The 13095-nt window shown below is 49.6% G+C and overlaps 1 long non-coding RNA gene across 1 annotated transcript; it reads left to right on the top strand.

Moving 5' to 3' along the window:
- The first annotated feature begins 6219 nt into the window (after window positions 1-6219).
- On the top strand, window positions 6220-8808 carry LOC119152821. The gene is made up of 2 exons (XR_005105942.1): window positions 6220-6498; window positions 8443-8808. It is a non-coding gene; the product is annotated as an uncharacterized LOC119152821 (long non-coding RNA).
- The last annotated feature ends 4287 nt before the right edge of the window (window positions 8809-13095 follow it).

Raw genomic sequence — 13095 nt, 5'->3', positions numbered from 1 at the left:
CTGAGGATGCTGTGAACAAACAGGAACTGCAGCAGCAAAGCTGCTCTGGGGCCTCAGGGGCACCTGCAACCCATCGCTGCTAACAGCCTCGGTGGCTGAGCCAGGTGATACAGGCAGCAGCCACAGAGCTGGATCAGAGCTGGGGGGACCCCGAAACCCTGCAGGATGGCTGTGGGGGGAGAGGGTTGGAGGCAGGGGGAAGCTGTTTGCCTCTGCCTAAGCTTCCTAATTCAGTTTGTAGGGAAACGCGGGCATCTCAAAAGCTGCTGGCTATGGGATTGGAAATTTCCTGTTACTCGTGGCCAATTTGGGGGTCTCCTGAAGACCAGGGACCTCTGACAAGACCCCCATGTCCCTGTTTCTTTGCTTAGTCACACAAAACATAACCTCTGAGATAAAATGCCAGCCACCACTCAATATCTGAGCAGGTGGCTGGCAGAAATCAGAAACAGGTTTTGGAAAAGTGGTATGTTTCAAGTAGAATGACCAGGCAGAGGTGGAAATGCTTGGTTGGAAATGCTCACCTCTGCCAACAGGAGCTGGAAATGTTTCCTCCTGGGACACTTGTCCATGAACTACCATGCCCAAGGTCCCACCTCCCTCCTCTGACCCTGACAATCCCCCCCATCACTCACATGGGCAGTGGTCCTTGGCCTCTGGGGTTTGGCCAAAACGTTGTGTAAAGCATTAAGCAATGATGTGCAGACTTTAGCGTGGGCTTCACAGCCAGATCGATTCAAATTCAACCATCTTGGGAACAGAGCAAAGGAGTTAACAGCTGCTGGAAATTGCACACGGCTTCTTTCATTTCCACACATTTTTCTTGCCTAATTGGAGTGAGCTGAGCGGTCGGGTAGGAGCTGCAAGAGGCTGGGGAGCTGGACACGAGCTCTCTGTGACTCATTCCTGTGGGAGGGAGGAAAGGAGGGATTGCTGGCTCCCTGGGGTACCAGTTGCACCAGTCTGCTCTTACTGGGTCTAGAGTCAGAAGAAGAACCCCTTATCTCATTGCACCCATACAAGTCATTTGGATCACATGGGATAAAAAAATTTTACTGATCTTTCTGCTTCCCAGCCCTTTCTCTGGCCGTGTGGTCTCAGTGTAGTGCTGCTGCTCTGATTTTTTGTACCTCCCCTTCTGTAGCAGCATCCAGATTTGACTCCTGTAAATGTTAACCAAGAATTCGATGTAAAGGAAATAAAAAACCCAAACAAAACAGGAGGAATAATTTCTATTTTTGTTCAGTTTTAAGATCAGTCTCACAGCCCTGACATCTTCCAGATAATGACTGAAAATCCCTTCTCCCTGCAGTCTGGACACCAATCAATACTCCACAAGCAATTTCAAGTGCTCGGCTGGCTTGTTAAAGACCTAACATTCCCTTTCCTCAAGAAGTGGGTGGCACAGTGAGTCACATAAAGCTCAGCAGGATGCTGCTTCTACCTGATGCAACGATGAATCCAGGCTCAAAATCAGAAACCATCCAGAAAAGCTATTTTCTCAGCCTAGGACTGAAACTCAGTGCTAGACTGGAGAGGCCTGGGGAGTCTTGCTGGGCAGCAGGTTGTGGGGATCCTGACAGTGCCACCTGTCCTGGCCCAGCATCAGGTACAGGATCGCAAGTGATGGGGAGCCCATCCTGACCTCAGGGGTTTTCAACAGGTGCTTGTGACGTGTCCATAGCAAGTGACCGCTCCTTCCCCTTTCAGCAGAGCAATGCTGCACGTAGCCATTTGCTCCACGCAGAAGCACATGGCAGGTGTATGCAAGACTCAGCAGGGCTGTGCTCCAGCAGCATCCATCCATCACCCTGACAGCCCTGCGTGAATCCTGGCCCCTTCCTTGCCCCCCATGCTGCCGCGGCGGCTGGAGAGCTGCGATAAGGCCCTTTGCAGGAGGAGGCACTGAGCTGCTGCAGGAGCCTAACTCTGCTATCAAGAACGCTGGGTTGATCGGCTGCTGCGGGAGGTTTTCCAGGACCCAGAGCCTGGCCCTGGCAGACAGCATTGCAGCTAGGATGCGGCGGTGGTGAGGAGCTTGTAAAATGCCTGTCTTCCTACCGTAATCAGGCTATCCTTCTCCACAGCAAGGAAGCCCCCAAGGGAGCTCCTCAGACTGACAAAATGCCTTTCTTTTAAAGTTGCTTTGCTTAATTACTCTGGGACACATTTAAAAATATGATGTGCCATGAGCCTTTGAAGTTCAGAGAGACTTTAGCAGGTGCAGTAATCCCCTTATTCTAATCCTGATGACCAAGATATGTTGGCTGCCCTTTCTCATGGTCTAGCGGGACTCAGGCAGTTTAAAAGCTGGAGTCTTTGTCTGCTTTCCTCAGATGAGACTTTCAGAATTGCGCTGGCCTGTCTTTACTTTGGATGGACCAAACACCTTGCTAATGTGTTTATGCACAGCTGTCGCTTACTTATATCGTCCTGAAAAATGCAGGTGAGTGCCCAGGAGGACAGTGGTTGTGCACTTTGTTCTTCCAGCTGTGCTTGTATCAGGCTGGTTTTGCTGAAGGAGGAGAAAGGCTTGCTCCATCCCTGCAGGCAGCTGGGAGCAGGTTGGAAGCTGCAAACCAGAGTGCGCAGGGGCACAAGGACCCTCTGGCTCCAAAAGTGGTCTGGGAGAGCACTGCAAAGGCTGGGCATTGCTGCCATCCTTCAGTCAAAGTGAGCAGGGAAAGAATTTGTTTCTCTTATGCAACCAACGGGAGCTATTGCCCAAAGCACAGGCCATGTGTAAGACTAATTAAGAGCTGAGCTATGCGCATGAAAGAGCTGAAGAGATGTTGCTTTGTTAGCGAGGTCTATGGGCCTGCCTGGCTGAGGGGAGCAGGCACAATGGAAATAATCTGAAGCAATCATCAGAAAGCCAAGGGTGGCCAAAGCAACACTTTCCAGCCTTATGTTCAGAGCAAGCAAAGACTGAGATTTTGGGCCGCATATTGGCTGGGGAAAGAGGCTTGGGGAAGTCTGGTGGCATCAGTATGTCCTGCTGCACCAGTGCTCATCTCAAGGAAAGGGTCATTTACAACAATGTTTTTGCATATGAAATGAATGCCTCCAGAAATACCTGGCTCTCTTGCAAGTTCCCTCCATATTGGAAATAGCTGCCAAAAGTCAAGTCTGAATATTAGCTAACTACTTCAATCAAATTACATAACTACATGATGTTGAATAAGCTGAGAAATAAAGTCAATTGTGGAGTAACAAATAATGTATTTGCTGCAATAGAGGTGCTTGAGCTTTCAAAGCTTACAAAATGTCTTCTTTTTTTTTCAAAATTAAATTTCCTTGAAATCAATGTATTCCCATGGAAATTCTTTATTACAACAAAACGCCATTTAAATGCCATTTTCTGGTGGAAATGCTCTGTTGGTGTATTATTGACATGGTTCAATTACTGCGCTCACGCATTCAGTAGCAATGTGCCAGACAAACAGCACCCAGGGCACATTCCTCTCTTTCTCCAGACGGTTTTTGTGCCCCCCCTAGATGCAAAGGCTGGACTCCAGGCCAGGCTGGGAAGATTCATCTGCCACATTTTGACACATCCTGGGTACAAAAGTCCCTTTCTGCGGAAGGTCTCCAGACTCCTGTACCCTCCTGCATCCATCCAGGACCGTTTGCATGATGAGGTCAGGTCCTGCCCCAGGACCAGCTCTGGCAGAGTTGGGCCCCTTGAGAGATACGAGGGCTGAACCCAGACATTATGTGTGCTGAGCCCTGCCCAAGGAGAGGTACCCAGACCTGCTGAGTTTCTTCTCCATGAATGGAAGTCATCCATTTGACTGCCACCTCATGCTCCTCTGGCAACAAATTTGCATCTTCTGCCTTTGCATTTCAGCCATGTGATTTCTCATGCTCTGGGGATCCCACATGCCCAGTAAGGTTGTCACTAGACTGGTTTAAACCCAGACTGTCTGGTTTTGTCCCAGAATGCCCTGGACCTGCTAGAAACACAGCCCTTGCACATGCCAGGCTGCCCGATGCTCAGCAGCTTCAGGGTTAAGGCAGCTGCTCCTTGTGTTCTTTAATCCAGTAAACTTGGATAAACATCGTACATTCTTTGAAAGGGACCACAGCAGCTCCTGCCCCATCAGGCCCCCACCTCTGAAGTCATGCTGTAGCTGTGCAGGCAGAGAAACTGCAGTATGTTCACTGTCTCCTGAGGATGTGAACTGTTGCTTTCATGGCTGGGAGAAATAACTGCAGCGGGTGCGAGCAGGAGCTGCCTGTTCCTCATCTTTAGGGTGTGCTCCATGGAAATGAGGCAGTCTCTTTCCTCTCAGAGTCGGGAAATCATTTCTCACCTCCTGCTTGGTCCAGCTCAGACAGTGAGGTGCTTTGACCCCCTCCAGGAGAACCTGAGTCTCAGCCCTGCCTCTCACTGTGGCATCCTGCTGCCTGCCTGCTCAAAGTCAGGTGTGTTGGAGCTGGGTGACGGGGCCAAGTGCATCTGCCTGGAAGATGGAAAACATGCACCCCCAACAAATTTGCACATACAAAACTGAGAGGAGTGATTGATGCACCCAATGGGTGTGCTAGCCTTCAGAGGGACCTCCACAGGTTGGAGAAACGGGCTGATGGGAGCCTCACAGAGTTCAGTAAATGTTTGCAGTGGTGCCCAGTGACAGGCCAAGAGGCAACAGGCACAAACTGAAATACTGGAAATTGTGTCTGAACGTAAGAAGACCTTTTTTTATTGCAAGGGTCCTTGAACACTTGAAGTTCACAGGTTGCCCCAAAAGGTTGTGATGTCTCCATCCTTGGAGATATTCAAAACGCCCAGGTGCAGCAGTGGGGGCATGCCCCAGGGTGTGCCTGCCTTGGCTGTACTACTCCTTGCTTTGCTGTGCAAGCATCCAGGGAAGTGGAATGACATTATCTTCTTCTTTCCACTCAGATTGTTAAAGCGGAGCACCCCATTTCCTTCCTGAATTAAGCTGATGTATAGTTTGGCAGCCTGGATAATCTCCTAAAATGCTCCTGAGAGGCTGCCTGACCCGTCCTGTCCTCCATCAGCAGGGGCTTCCTGGGAACAAGGAATGCAGTGTTTATCCCCTGCAGCCTGTATTCTGGAAATGCAATGCCTGTTTTCCTGCAAACTGCTGCCAGCCACCCCGGCCCCTCAGGGTGCCAAAAGCCCTGCGGTGCCAGCCATCCGCCGCTGCATGCCACAGCCACCGGGACCTGAACGCAGCCCTGCAGCCACCCCTCCGGAGCCAGGGCAGATGCAGAGGGGATTCATTTTACCCACCTCAGTAATTTGCTTGAAACAGAAAAAACTTTTTTTAAATCTCCATTTGCTGTGTTTCACCCTGATTCTCCGCTGCAGCATCTCTTTTTCTTGGCCACAGCTTGCACTGGAGAGCAAGGGTCTTGAAGTTTGTTCTTACAAATAAACCGAGTGACTGGTACACTTATGGCAAATTAAAAGCAGCTATTTAGCTATGCAGATAAACTCGGCTCCATTTTTTTTCCTTCAGTTTTGGCTGTTCATTAATAACAGCCCATTTGTACAGAGAGAAATATCACACCAAGCAACCAGCAACACACAGCTAGGATCCTCGGGAAGTTGGCAGTTTTGCTGAAAGGAAAAGGAAACAAAAAAGGCACATTGGGTTATAGAAATGCAGCCTTCTAGTTACAGGCAGCCAAGCAAGTCACAGCAAACACTTTATTCAATTCATTTAGCCCTTTCTCTTCTTACGAAATATTTGCAGTCTTCATTTTGACCCACATGTATTTGTTGATGAGCCAGCTCTGTTAATCATTCATGTCAAACTACTTCAGTCTATCCGCTCTTAGCCCACTGTTTGCTTTGCTGCCTGAAGAATTGGAAATTCAGCTTCGCAGGCTGCAGGTGACTTACAGTTTCCTTTGTATATTCGTGTGCAGAAAAATGGTCTTGAATCATTACTTGAGGGACCAAAATGAAAAGGAGTCAAAGGAAAAGATTATAGCAGAAAGATACAGTATGAAATGACTGATTTTTATTTAACACATTAACCAATATACTTTTTCAAATATAGGCTCAAGCCTACTTAAGGCAAAGTTCAAGTTAATATTGATATTTGAAGGAGGAAGCACTTTCCTATTAATCACCTAACTATTAAATGTCTGTTATGAGACAGAGCTTATGGGCTATGTCTCCAGACACATTTCCAAATGGTTCAGGCTAACTTTGATCCCTCTTAATGACAGAGAGCAATTACATAATGGGTTCAGAAACACTTTTATCGCACAACTTGCACAGGGTCTTTTTTGCAGCGTTGTGAGACAATATCTCAAAAACATTTCTGGGAAGCAGAAAGGACCATTCTTAGATCACCCTGCAGTTTTGCTCTGCAGTCTCAGATTTGCAGCCTAATTTGCAGCAGGCCAGAGTCCAAACGTGAAATAGCTGAGTGATCAAAGTGCAAGATGTTGCAGTGGTGCAAAACCCTGTGGGCTTCTCCTTCAGCCAGGGATGCACAGCATTGTCCATCACAGGTGGGGAAGGAGATAGGGAGCATTTTCCTCCAGCCACTGGGTGGTACAGACCCTCGGCGCATGCATTGCCATGGCAACTGCATCCCAGGGCAGCAGAGATGGTGAGAAAACCCAGCGTTGGGCCAGCAGCACAGCAAAGCTCGGCTCATGCCAAGGCTGGCGCAGGCTGGGCAAGCAGTGGGGCCTGACACCATGGCCAGGTTGGGAAGGGCGACCCAGTGGCCCAGGTGCTGGGTGGAGGGAGGTGGATTTCCTCCCGGAGGAGTCTGGGAGGGACCACGCACTTGGGGAGTCAGCGGCTGTTGGCATGTGGAAGGGTTGTTATGGGAGCCAGGGGCAAATGGGAGCAGAACTGCTGTGGGGGAGCCTGTGGGTGCACATCTGCACATGTGTGTGCATACACACGTGTGTGCATATGTACATGTGCATGTGTGCTCATGTGTGCATGTATATCTGTGTGTGCATATTTTTGTGCATGTGTATGTTGCTTGTGCACATGCATGCAGGTGTGCATGCAAATACATACGTGTGCATGCAGGGGCACAGCTGGGCATGAACCTCTGTGTGTGTGCACCCCCTCACTCCCGCATACCCTGCAGGGTACGTGGCTCTACATCTACATACATTTGTGGGGAGGTCAGGGGGGTTGCAGTCATGCCTCTGTTCCAGCCAGCCATAGGGTGCTCAAGCACATGTGCTTATGTTAAAAATAATGTAATAGATATTCCTTTCAACATCAGTGGGGAAAGGCTGCCAATACCACAAGCATAACACAGGGCACCATCAGAAAGAGGTGGACTTGCACTCGGCTTTTTCACACTTCATCATTTCTGCGTTTTCTAGCTGAACACTAACCTGTCTCTGAGAGTGGGGTGGTGGGTGCCCTGCAGGGATATGGAGAAGCCTCACACCCACAGCCAAGGCATGAAAATATCCATCTGAGTGTGCAAGGGCCAGTGAGCATTTGAGAAGTCAAAGCATACAGAGTGGCAGCATCCTTCACCTGCTGTCCTCGTCTTAGCAGAGCCAGACACATAATGCTGCTGCTCACCTGTGGGATATAGCTGGACCAAGCATATGGGTCTGGGAGACACCTACAGTCAGTCCAAGGTGTTCATCCTGGCTATATGTCATATATCATCCCCATAACCAGACCAACATGCTGGGACATATCAGCTCTCCCTGTCCTTGGGTTTCCAAAGGGATGAGCCCAGTGGCAGGGGTTGGAGAAAGCAGAGATTTGGGGGAAACAGGGCTGCTGGGTGTACCCCAATGCATGTTCAATACCCATCTAAGCAGGCAGGTGCCTCCTTCTGCAAGCCCTTTTCTTCATCTGTGTCTCTTTGCCACAAGTGCTGCTCTGCAATGATCAGGTCCCCATCATGCAAGGCACCCCCCTGGGATGGTCTGTGCTGCATTTGGCTGCAGGCACAAGCTGCACCTGCCCGGTCACATCCTGCACCCCTGAGCTCCTCAGCACAATTTTTAGCTCTACAGGTGGGATCAGCACAAAGCTTCAGCACCACAAAACAAATAGGGATGGGTTAAACCAGTATTTTACAGCTCTTGGCCTTGCCTGTCCTCAGGGTGAGTGCTGAAAGGAGGCAGTGCAATGAATAGATAGGGAACCCAGAAAATCACCTCCCACTGGGTCAGGGAGCACCTGGGAGGTGGAGTATGGCTGCATGGGGGCCTTCTCTGCTGAGGGTGAGGCTGAACCACAGTTGGTGGCTAAGGCATCATTAGAGTGACTATACATCCAAGCAGCATCCTCCTTCTGACAAGGGCTCTTTTGTCCAGCACAGGGGGTCACGGGAAGCCTGTGACTGTAGGCACAGGGGTGATGGCTGGGTAGGTGCACGAGAAAGTGAAAAGCTTTGGGAGCAAAGCTTCTTGTAAACAGGAAGAAAACACAGCTGACTGCTGCACTTCATCTGTTTACAGCTAACAGCAAGTGCAGCAGCGAACAGAGTAACAGGCAGCTTTCACCTGGAAAATGTACCATGTTTGTGCAAATCATCTCTGAGGAAGAGGATACAGGAGCTGGAGCTGCGTCTCTGGTCTGGAGGCAAACACCAGATGCTGGGGTGCCCAGGAAAGAGATTTCCCTTAGAGATGCAAAAATTCTGCATTTACACACATGCCTGTGTGTATTTCTGCCTTTACAACTACAGAGTAAACCTTTCCAGCTGTGGAAACTCAGCTTGGTGAATCCTTTCTTGAGGATTAAGTTTAAACTGGTGTTAACCTAACGAACAGGAGAGATGGTTTAAAGAATTCAAATACAAATAAAGTCTCTTTGTTAAGTAAGGTTTGCTGCCATGCTGTCAGAGACACTCCACTGCCCCACCAAGGGAGTTTTCAGAGGTGCAAATGGTACATAGGTGGCCAGGTCCTGCTGAGAAACACCACTACTCATGTGCGTAATGAAAAGCAGTCTCCTGTCCGAAAAATCCACCAGGTGCAGCTGGACCCACTAAAAGTACAAGAATTAAAATCACAGGAGCCCAAGCTCCATCCACACTGAGGCACCTGAATGAGCAATCTTCTCGGCAGAAATTTTGAGCAAGCCAGGGGCTCCTAATGTTCCTGTGCAGCCTCTGCCACTGCTCAAGGCACAAAAGCTGCTCATTTCAACTGGCCAAATTTGCAAAGTGAAGGGAAAATGATGGTTATTAGACACACTTTTTAACCTGAAATGCAGCCTTTTATTTAGATAACAAAGAATTTTTTACATTATGGGCACTTTCAAGCATAGCTGTTTGGATAGTGACATCGACAGCAGAATCCCAGCATGAAAAATGCAAAATATGTGAGAGAGTATGAAGTCCTCCATGTATCGTGGGTATGCACATCACAGTTCAATTAATTTAAAGCCAACTCTAACCAATCTGGACCTGACTCAGCTATTCTGCTCAGGACTGTGTGATAGCACAGCTGGACTGCCTGGGTCAAGAGCTCCTTGCTCAAATTCCATACGCAGGATAAATAGAAGTGTAGAAAAAATACGACATGGCATTTGTCAGACGTCCGCTCCCTCACCTGCTCCAATAGTAAAAAACCCTTTTGCCAGGTGCGAATTTGCAAGCCCCAGTTTCTGTGATCTCATCTAAAAAAGGGGGGTGGGAGGGTGGGAATGCATTTTAAGCAATTTTGTTTTACGCTACACTTTTTATACTTTGATGGCTTCTTCTTTGGTAGTAAGGGCACAGGAATGCAAAATTAACAAACTGGCCCACTGCCTTTGAAAAAAACAGAAAGATGAGCAGGCCTCTTGTATTTATAAAAATGTTGCACCTTCTACAGCGTTCAGAACTGTACAAGATGAAGGAACCTGTGCAACGGCTAACCTGTACTCAGACAGGTGCCGGAGAGATGCATGGGCACTTCATTTGCAAACACAAATGCTCCCTACGGTGGCTGGAAAGTTGGTACATGAATGTCATCGTCTGAAAGCATCAGGTGGATGTGCCAAGGGTAGACACGGATACTCTGGGAAGGCCACAAAACCAGGCAGAGAATGTCTGATGGTGTCCCAGTGCACAGGCACTCCTCTGGGCTCCACTGCTTCATCAGTGTGGGGCAGCTCCCAACACGAGCATCTGTCCTCAGAGTCCCCGAGGGTGGAGCAGCAGTAACAGCCCTGTCTGCTGTACCATAAATCCAGCTCGTGCACGAGCCCTGGCGGTGCGTGGTTCAGCCAAGAGGAGCGAAGCACAATTGCTGGAAGGGGCTTGACACAGAGGCGTGCGGGAGTGCTGGCAGCCATTCTTCTGAGCTTGCCAAACTGGCACAGATGTAATCTGTGCAAAACACCAGTAACCGGGGCCAAGGGTGTGACAGCTATAGCCTTGACTCGGTTATGCTAAATACAGGAGATGAGACTTGGTGTGCTCTGACCCCCACTGCTGAAGGAATGATCCTTCCTGAGGTGGAAATTGTGGGGGCTGTCTGATGGAGGCACCCCCCAAGCTTTGGACCCAGACTCATTAAGCAGTGAATTTGCATCTTAGCCTGAACTTCTTATTTGACTTTTTAAGAGGGGAGACATCAAACCAGTGAGCAACCCTCATATCATCAGCCTCTTCCAAGCAGCCTCAGCGGTCATAGAATCATCATTTAGGTTGGAAAGGACCTTTAAGATCATCAAGTCCAACCGTTAACCCATCACTGCCAAGTACTCACTAAACCATGTCCCTAAGCACATCTATACATTTTTTCAACACCTCCAGGGATGGTGATTCCACCATCTCCCTGGGCAGCCTGTTCCAGTGTTTGACCACCTTTCAGTGAAGAAATTTTTCGCAATATCCAATCTAAACCTCCCCTGGCACAACTTGAGTCCATGGGAAGCAATATACATTGCCTAAACAAAAGGGATTTCTTGGGTCCCACTGCTCCTCAGGCTACTTGAAGATGTCTAAGCCTGGAGATCTTAGTGTGCACGATGTTATCAGTTCGTTAATCCATCTTTACAAGACACTGCACCCTGGTGCAGCCTCCCAGCATTAACGTAGCACCTTAGGAGGGTCTGAGGAGGGCTGTACATCAATGAAAGAAAAATTGCAGCAGACATTGTGGAGTGCAAGAAGTCCCTGAGCTGCAGGTAGATCAGCCAGCCTGGCTGCTGACACCCTCGCTCCTGCCCTGGCCCAGCAGATGTGCTACCTCCTGAGCTCGCATGGCTGGGGATCAGCTCACCGGCGGCTGTATCAAAGCTGACACCTGTCACCTCCGATGTCCAGCGAGACCGTGCAGAGCCCAGAGCGTGACGTTGGCGTTGGCTCCCAGCTTGCCCTTGGAGCTTGCTCTGTCTGTGCATCCCCACAGCTCCTGTTGTGACCTGAAGCGAGACCGAACGGTGGGTGAAACCTCCCCCAGCGCTGGGTTTCTACAGCCATGACCGACTGCTTTCGGGGTGATTTTGCCTTCTGAAGAGAATGCTGAGTAACGCAGGTTGGACACAGTCCAGGGAGGGGCCATTCAAGCTCAGCTTCTGGCTCACTGTTTGGGGTGCAGATGGGACAGGACACAGGAAACCTGCTTCATCTGACCATCTGCTGGGTAGGAAAGCAAGCACAGAGGCCCATGCTCATCTGCAGAGATCAGAGTCATCTGGGCTGTCTCCATTATCAAAGGTGAGATTTAGAGGACTTCAGAGACCAATTTTGCCAGGCTTGCCTTCAACACCTCCAGTGCAGCAGAGGGAATGCGCTCTGGAAGCATCTCTCTGTCTGCCTGGGCAGTTTTAGGATCCTAGACAGCCACAGAGTTTGCTGCTGTATGGTGACAGGCAGGTCACACAAACATCACCCACCGAGTCTGGAGCAATACTCTTCTGCAGCCAGCAGCACCACCCTCAAGTGGAAGGATGCAGAATACAACGAAGTGATGGTGGGCTCCTGAGCTCTAGAGCCCCTTCCCCATAGATGGGATGCATCCATCCCACTAGAAGTTAGAAACACTTGCTAAAAACCTTCTGAGGGTTATTTCTCTCCCGTCTGAGTACAGACAGTACCAAGCACAGCATCACATAAACCAAACTTGCACCTGCACAGCAGATGTCCTTGTGGGGAAACTTCCTACCACCCGAAAAGCGTTAGGGACAGGTTATTGTCAGCAACATGGGCTTAGCCCAGCACTGGTCCTGCCAGGTATGGGGTAGAGGAACCCCTGGGGTTGCATTTGATCCAGAAAACCTCAAGTGATATTCTCCATCACCAGAGGCAGTGAGGTGTAGATCCCCCAAGTGAGACCACCATCCTCATCTCTTAAAAGGGACTTCAAGCTCAAAGCTCAGTGTTGCCCTTTGGTAAAAGGCTTTGAGGAGCTGGAAGTGCCATTTTGCTCCCATGCTGCCAGTACTGCAAAGCTCTATGCCAGTAGCCAAGGTGGGAATGGTATGGTCACAGGAGTGAGACCCCAAAGCTTGCACTGAGGGGACCATCCCAGGTGGCACTGCTGGAGCAAAGCCCTCGCTGTGCGAGCAATGCACTGCCATCCCTCTAACTTGTGCAGGGAATGCCGTGTCCCACATGAAAGGTGAGAGAGCGTTTAAGCCACTTTTAAAGCTGTGTAAGACTTAAACCCTTGGTGACACATAAGGACTTAAATGCCTTAAGACTGTAACATGTCATAAGGCAGAGTTAAAGCAGCATAAGCCGCCTTTAGCTTCTGTGGTCCTTGAAGGGCAGCCTTATGGCATGCCAACGGCTCCTATTTTAAAGGCCCCACAAAACCAGGCTCTCAGAGAGATGTCCCTTCTGCTAGGCTGGTCTGGAGTCCCCTGTTTGACCCCAGCTGGGCTCAGGCTGCATCGGGCACTGTGCATGCAGGAGGTCTCTTCTTCCTTCACCAAGTCTGGATGCCTCATTAAGACAAAGGGCCAGGGCTTCCGGAGCGTGTCAAACAGAGCTGGTTTCTCCCTTTTCCTTGATTGTGAGTTTGAAGAAGCAAGTCCTTCTGGTGCATCTGGTGTGTCTGGGAGAGGAAGAGGATGCTGGAAGATAAAACAAGAGCGTTCTCCAACTGGTACAGACACAGTGGCCCAAGTGAAGAGGCAGGAACACACATTTGAGCAGTGACGAGCAAGGTCAG

The sequence above is a fragment of the Falco rusticolus genome, chromosome 8, assembly GCF_015220075.1.
Source record: "Falco rusticolus isolate bFalRus1 chromosome 8, bFalRus1.pri, whole genome shotgun sequence".
Lineage (NCBI taxonomy): Eukaryota > Metazoa > Chordata > Aves > Falconiformes > Falconidae > Falco > Falco rusticolus.
The sequence above is the reverse complement of the archived record's forward strand: the minus strand, read 5'-3'. Positions and strand labels throughout refer to the sequence as shown.